This window comes from Bidens hawaiensis, unplaced genomic scaffold, assembly GCF_021521415.1.
Source record: "Bidens hawaiensis isolate Kalapana, Puna unplaced genomic scaffold, B.hawaiensis_p1.1 tig00024799_1, whole genome shotgun sequence".
Taxonomy (NCBI): domain Eukaryota; kingdom Viridiplantae; phylum Streptophyta; class Magnoliopsida; order Asterales; family Asteraceae; genus Bidens; species Bidens hawaiensis.
This window is the reverse complement of record NW_027493916.1, coordinates 89,102-97,348: the sequence shown is the minus strand read 5'-3', so window position 1 is coordinate 97,348 and position 8,247 is coordinate 89,102. Positions and strand designations below refer to the sequence as shown.

The 8,247-nt window shown below is 35.4% G+C and overlaps 1 non-coding gene and 1 pseudogene across 1 annotated transcript; one reads left to right on the top strand and one right to left on the bottom strand.

Moving 5' to 3' along the window:
- Positions 1–1,825: 1,825 nt before the first annotated feature.
- TRNAL-AAG (transfer RNA leucine (anticodon AAG)) lies at positions 1,826–1,906 on the top strand. Its single transcript has one exon. It is a non-coding gene; the product is annotated as a tRNA-Leu (tRNA).
- Positions 1,907–2,304: 398 nt separating this feature from the next.
- LOC143569903 (putative disease resistance RPP13-like protein 1) lies at positions 2,305–6,672 on the bottom strand (annotated as a pseudogene).
- Between the last annotated feature and the right edge of the window lie 1,575 nt (positions 6,673–8,247).

Genomic DNA, 8,247 nt, shown 5'->3' with positions numbered 1-8,247 from the left:
TTGACAAGTGGTCGAACCCAAAGTCAACTTTCCAAAATATTAATTGTTATGAGATAACTCATTAAAACATACTAACACTTAACCAAGTATGTAAATCTATTGTTTAGAACTAACAACGCACGTTAAGCTAGTGTTCGGTTTTGTCGGTCCAAACTATGTTATGAGATCAAGTTGGATCCAACTATTCCAAGTACTTAAGAAAATAATTAAAATCAGTTTGTAAACTATTTTTTTAAAGAAATATACAAGTCTTGATAGCTAAAAACACACTTGTGTGTCTTAAGCGAGTAAAAGTCGGTATAGTTCGGTTTGGTTCGGTCTCCATCTCACAAATAGTTCATAGATGGTTTCTACATGCCCAAATATCATAGAACTTGTATATTGGTTTATAAATGAAGAAAACTTAAATTTTACAACATAAAAAGTTAACTACAAGTCTTTTAAGCAAAAGTTTCGGTTTAGTTCGGTTTCCATCTCCCAACGAGTTCATAGATGGATTCCATATGCTTAATATCAAAGAACTTGTAAAAATGATGTTTGAAACTCAAATCTAGCAATAAACATGTTTAAACAACTATTTTAACAAAACTAGTAAACAAAAGTTCGGTTTCCGGTTTGGACTAGTTTCGGTTAAACCGAGGTTAGTCTTATACAAACCCACACCATGGAACTTGTAAATAAGATGAACAAACTAAAGGGTTAGAAGTTAGTCATAAGTGATATGTATAATAAGTTATGTGTGTGTAAATATATATCAAGAACACGAAGTCCTCCATGAAGCCTTGCCTTATGACATTCGAAACTTAACCAACCAGAGTCGGTGAAGTAACAAATAAAGGAAACAAGGGGTGTGTATTATATATATGTTGTACCACCATATTCAAGAGTTAGTAATGTTAGATGAACAAGTTAGAATGAAAGACTATAGTTAGTTTGACTTGAGAAGTCAAAACTTCAAGAATACATAAGAAATAACAACCTTGAATCTATGGAATTTTGAGAGAGTTTTTTTGGAGATGTAGCAAGAGTAAAATGAAGAAGATGGGTGTGTATATATAGGGAAGGAGTGAAGGGTTGGGTATAAAGATTCTTTTATGGTTTGCATAAAAATGGGTATGTTTAAATGGTCAAACAATGCATAATATAAAAAAAACAATATTTTATATATTTTATATATTTTAAATTACAAGATCAAATATTTTATATATTTGAAATGTTCGGGTTACAAACGGGTCGGGTTTACATAACAAAAGTGACCCGAAATTGACGAATGTCACAATATACTACGCCTCACACGATGATAATGCAGCTATACTATGTTTTTGAGAACACCAAGTAATTGGTGAAGACCCAAAATAAAACACATGCCCCGTAGTGCTTCTCTCGTCGTCATGGTCAATGTGTGACTACTATCACTGTAACCAACCAACACATTTTTCCCACGAGTATAAGAAATATCATATCCAATAGTACCTTGTACATACAAAATAACTAATTTGCTTTATAAGGGCTGCATTTGCGGTCTTTAGTCTTCCACTAATACCAGTCTTTTACAGACTATCTTAAAAGCGATTCAAACGACTTACCAAAACGCAAGAGAATGATCCATACAATACATATTTCAATGACATTTACAAATATCTATCTGAAAAAAATTCTCCAGAATCTAAGCTATTCGATATGAATTTAAACAGGTCCGGATTCTTGATTTAGAACACTAATAGAATAGTTTTTGATATATATAATTTGATAAATGCAAACATTATGGTTTATGGATCGCGTGCTAAGTATTCATTTTACAAAAAATTGACATCTAAAGGTAAATGTTGAGATGGCCGAGTTGGTCTAAGGCGCCAGTTTAAGGTTCTGGTCTGAAAGGGCGTGGGTTCAAATTCCACTCTCAACATCTGCTTTTTTGCATCAAATATTCTGTTTTTTTGGAACACGCCTATCACTGAGATCATTAACAAGAGGCCAGACTAGCACTACCAAATCACAAGTTTGTAATGATAAGATTTTCAATATAACAAGTTCGTGAACGCGGACAAGGTGGTTGAACAAATAAAGTTGAATTCATTTCTTTCGATAACAAATAGAGTGAAGGCTAAAGGTTTGGGGGGTCTAGTGAAGACTAAAGTTTGTGTAATTTGCTTTTGAGCATGTAGTTGCAGACAACAACAGGTAATTTAAAAGTTATCACAATAGCTTTCTTGCTTCGAATTTTTTTTATTTTGTTATTATGTATTTTTAATATTGTTAAATGGGAATAATTCGTCCAGCGGTAACTAAGATTTTCAGTGTTTCACTAAAGTCAATTATACTTTTTCAAACTACAAAAGTCATTTAAGTTAAAAGATACATGTGATCAAATTAAACACAAAACATGTGAGGGATTTGGTAGATGATGGGCCAGTACTTGCCTTTTCTACTTCCACACTTTCTTCTCAATTTCGGGGAACAATAAAACACCGTCAAACTCGAAAGTGACGGGAGTAGTGTCTCCGGAAGATCTCTAAGCTTCGGGCAGAACGCTAGAGAAAGATTTTCAAGGCTAGTGAGGTGTTGCAGGCCCTCTGAAAGTGATTCCAACTCCATAAAACCATTCATATATAGAGAAGTTAAGGATGTTGGAAGAAAAAATAATGAACTTATATCGTCTTCCGCCTTTGCAGCACACGAAATCCCCCTTGAATTTCTGCCATATAGCCATAGTGTAGCAAGTGAGGCTGGGAAATTTTGCGGCCCCCACTCTGAAATCGGCTTTTTTAATTCTCCTATACTTAAGAAACTTAAATTAGGAGGCCACAACCCACAGGGAAATGACTCATCCATACTTGGACAATCGTATATAAACATTTCTTCGAGACATGTGAGACTTTGTAAATGCTCATGAGGAAATGACTTTAAATTCTTGCAATGATATATCTGAAGGAGTTTCAAGCAAAGAAATGGAAGAAAACCATAACCTGTATCTGGAATGGATTCTATGTTATCACAATAAGAGATTGTTAACTTGGTGAGATAAACTAAGCATCCTTTAGGAAACAACCTCAGATTATCAAAACTCCTAATGTAAAGAGATTCAAGTGATGACAAGAAGCTGTTGAGAAGCCAAGTTGGCTCCACATTATCAAAGCCCTTAATTTCAAGAAACTTCAAAGTAGATGGGAGGCCATCCGCCGTTGGGAAGGTTAAGGATGTAACCAAAGGGCAATATCCAATTACCATTTTCTCAATCCTATTTGGGCATTTATAACTCTTGAGTCTCGGGCAACCTCCAACTCTCACTTCTGTAGCAGATTCCATAGTAATATTCGAAGACGCATCTTTCTCCGTGAATGATAACAAATTTGCACACCCAGTTACTAACAACTTCTGTAATCTTCCAAGAATCTTGCATGAAGCTTCTTCTGATTCCCACAAGTATGTTAGCTCATCACACTCTGAAATATCCAGATGCTCGACCCTTCTAAGATGATTTAAAATTTCTTCATGCAGTTGAGTAAGTCCTTTAATCTTACACATAATTAATTTAGAAATTGATGAAGACAAAAGAACCATGCTTCTTAACACCACTACAGAACATTGTTCTACATGTAACACCCGAAGTGACGGTATTAATTCAATTGCCACTACATATAGCTTTGGACAATTTATTATAGATACCTTAAGAAGACATGGAAACAACTTGTCACCACCACTAGTTGACCATTCCTCCCAGCCCTGCATATTTCTAAATTCCAAAACTTCTAGTGATGGAAATGCATTACCACTATAAGGATCGGAATGCCCAAGTAACTCGGAATCTACTCTCTTTAACTTGTGTATGCTTTCAAAAAACAACTTTTTAAGTGACGGTAGATACCCAAGTGTTGGTAAACGTGCACAACTTCTACAACCACTTAATGTAATTTGGGTTAAGCAAACAAATGAGGGATCTTCGACCCAACTTGGAAACTTTGTTCCGTTGTAGTACAAAATCTTGAGGTTTCTTAACTTCTCATAAGGCCTTAAGCCTTTAAGTACTTCATATTCAGTTAATTCATTCCTAGAACAATCAAAGACATCACTCCATTCCATCTGCAAATCACTCACACCCTTCAATTGTTGTAAGTTTGCCTCCTTTGCTTGTACTGCATTTTTCACTTTGTCAAGCCCCTCAATGGAAACTTGACCTCGAAGATGCAAAAAATTTCTTAGATACGATATTCTAAACTCACCAGATCCTCCAATAATGACTCTAGATAGAGTTTGTAGACCCGTCAACCCACCAAATCCTAATGGCATATTGTTCAGTTTTGGAGTATCAGTGAAATCTAGATGTCGCAGGTTTGTGAGCTTTACGATGCTATTTGGCAAGGAGACAACTCAGCACATCCGGACAACAACAAGCTCTGTAGATTATGAAGGTCACCAACTTTCTCAGGTAAACATGTGATCTTTGTGTTGGAAAAGTTAAGGTACCGCACATGTTTAAGACGGCCGATGGATTGTGGTATCTCTTTGATTGAATAATTTGCTAGGCTTAGAACCCTTACAAATTGTAGTAGGGGAAGTATTTCTGTAAGAACTTTGTTTGATAAGTAGAATTCTTGCCAAATATGTAACCTTGTAACTGGCATAACTATGAAAGTTCGCAAGCGTCTAGCTCTTTTTAGTGCCTTGAACTTTTTGTATGCTCCATATTGTTCATAAATAAATGAAAGGTGGTGCAACTTCTCCAAAGCTTGATCAATAATGCTGTTATAAGCATGCATCTTATAATCTAGCATAATAAAGAACTCACCTGCAACACTGGTCGCCAAATCACTAATCAAGTCATGCATTGTATATCGTGATTTATCTTTGGTTGAATGCTGAAAAAACGACCTCGAAACTAGTTCTTCAAAACACTCCCTACCGAAAACCTCCATTGACTTGTCTTTTGAATCGTACAAAAACCCTTCAGCCATCCACAACAGGACTATTTCATCTTTGTCAAACATGTAATCCTTGGGAAATAGACAACAATATGCAAATATTTGCCTCAAATGTGGTGTGAGATCATAGTAACTCAGCCTTAGAGCAGGAAGAATCTCATTTCCTTCATCTAAATTCCATATATCACTATTCAAGAGCTCATCCCATTCTTCATATCTGGATCTTGTTCTAAATACCCTCCCAAGTGTTATCAAAGCCAAAGGCAAACTACCACATTTCTTGACAATATCTTCACCATGCATTTTTAATGTTTAATTCACATCGAAGTTTTGCTTGCCAGATGCATGTTGAGCAAATAAATAAAGAGCTTCTTCTTCTGACAAAAGCTGGAGAGGGTATGCTTGAATAGAATCCATCACTTATGCAACCGACGTCATTCGTGATGTCACGAGAATTTTACTTTTAGGAGCCCCTAAAGTAAAAGGGCGTTCGAGGAGTTCCCACTTCTTGTAGTTTTCATTCCAGACATCATCTAGAACAAGAAGGAACCTTTTCTTTGATAATTTATCTGCAAGGGCCACTTGTAGCAGATTTAGATTAGCAAAATCTTGGTTCCGTCCACCTACATCTTGAAAAATAGCCTTGCTAATGTTAAAGACATCAAACTCATCGGAAACACAAACCCATGCCATGAGCTCAAAATGATCCTTCACTTTCTTATCGTTGTACAAAAGTTGGGCAAGAGCGGTTTTGCCAATCCCACCAAAACCAACAATAGACACGACGTTAACATTTTGACTACTTGAAGATTCATTGTCCAGCAATAACCCCAACAATACCTCTTTATCACCTTCCCGACCTATAATTTTGGAGTCATCGACCAGTGAAGTTTCCTCCCACTGTCTACATGGTTTATATGACCTTTCAACATTATCATTTAAACCCAAAAGATTTTTCTCCTCAACGAGATCACGTAGATTGGCTGTAATCCTATCTAGCTTAGAACTCATCTTATGACCATACTTAAAAGCATGGAATTTGGTTGGAACAAACTTTAATACCTTACTCGTGTGGTTGCCGCCAATGGCAAATGATTCTTGATTTAACTGGCTCCGCATAGCTTCAGTCGCCAAATCATCGAGTACATCATCTATTTCATAAGCCAGATGTTGTAGTTTGTTTAGCCATAAATTAACTGATCTGTCTCTTATGTGCTTCTGACCTGCATCGACCAGCACAGCTTGGATCAAGGTCAAGGTATTTCTCCATTTGCTGAGCTCGGAATAGATTCCTGCGGATCTAGCAAGCCTGATCAAGTCACCTTTGGCCAGCTTCTCAAACAAGACATTGATGAATGCTCCAATAAAGAGTTCCGCAACAGCCATTGGAAATGAAAAGATTATATGTTTTTGGGTCGGGATGAAAATTTGTAGATGAAGGAAAGAGGTTGATGAATATTTTGTAGATCGACAAGTCTTCGTTTGTAAATATAGTAAAATGTAGTAGCTAGAATGAGTCGATTACATATTGTAAAATAATCGAATTTAAAACTAAATTTGCCATTTCATCATACCAATCAACAATTGTATATGTGTTGCAGTCGATCAACAGTTACAAAGCCGTGGTCCATTTGCATACTCATTACAATATTTAAAGTCTCCGCGGATGATGTAACGTACTTACTGACTACATATATTCTATGAGGGACATCAATAGTTTAATTGTTGAAAGGCCAAACGTTGATTGATAAGTTCACAATATAAGAAAACTCTATGTTCAAAAATTCTCATTTGATCACAAGTATACCTAGTTTGATGATCTTTTTGCCATGGATGTGACATTATGTATTTAACTAGTAATCATTTCTTTATATTTTTGAAAGTTATTTATTATTATTTTATTTGTTCTGAAGAGTTTCCATTTCTTGGGATAAAACAGATTCATAGAGCAAAGAAACACATATTTATTGAACAAAAAAATGGCTCTCTAAATATCATATATTTATGGAGTTATTGTATATAATTTCTACATGTATATATATCAACTTATTTATATACTTATTTTTTTAATATGCTAATACCTAGTGATGTGCACACATGTCGGTTTTGGGCACACATCAAACACAAATCTAAGTCTCGGTTTTTGCGTTTTAATAAACTGTTCGGTTTTGATTTCAATTTTTTTGTGATTTTGGGACAATTTACGGTTTTGTCAGCTTTGGTTCGGTTACTCGCCTTTTTGCTCATCCCTACTAATAACGAATCTCCTCATTCTACAAAAGTTGTTAGAAAAATATAACTCGAAGCTATAAAACTTGCCAATACTAGGAATGCTTCCTTTTTTTTTCAAAGATGTATTCTTTCGAACTTCAATGCGGTTTTTATCTCTCAGTAATACAAGTCTTAAACATACTATTTTAGTAATGATTCAAATGACTCAAGAGAATGCAGGATTAAGTAATTAAATAATGTTTTTAAGCTTATAAATAACATAACAATAATTTATAAGAATCAAACTAAATACCCGTTAAATAATCAAATAAATGCAAATTTCTGAATAAGTGTGTTCAGTTTTGAAAATGTGGCATCAAACTGTATAATGTTGAGATGGCCGAGTTGGTCTAAGGCGCCAGATTAAGGTTCTTGTCCGAAAGGGCGTCGGTTCAAATCTCACTCTCAACATTCATTTTTTTCAATTATTGTTTTCTGTTAGAAATAAAAATAAGTTAATATTAATTATAGGCTCAAATTTTTTTCCGAACAGGCCCATCACAGTATCTTAACAAGATATATTTTACATCATCAAAAGGCCCATGTACTAGGCCCAACATTTTCCACAGCTGAAGATAGAGAGGTCAGAAGTGCAAAGAATGCCCGGTTTACATGACCTGGAACCGATTCCTAACTGTACCTGACCCGCCGTTATGACCTGGTATTGGGTCAAAACCCGACACGACCCTACCCGAAACCGGAAAAAGACAAAGAAAACTCTGTCAAATACCCGACTATACTATACCAGATCCACTTTCAAACCGACCCGCTTTTGACTTTTGTTGACCATCCCGGAACCGATTTCTACCTGTTCCGATTCCGGTTAACCGAAGATATTTTAAGTTATTAACACACATGGCATGTGTTTGCACAATGATTGTAAACCTTCGAAAGTTCGAATGCTTTTAGACAGATTAGTTCCTTGATAAATATTTGGGGTGGATGGAAGAGTTCAAATAGTTTCCTAAATATATTTGAATCAAGTTTATACTTTCTTACTCAAATAACATATTACATTACATGAGTTGAAAACATTAACTGATACCTAATTTATTTA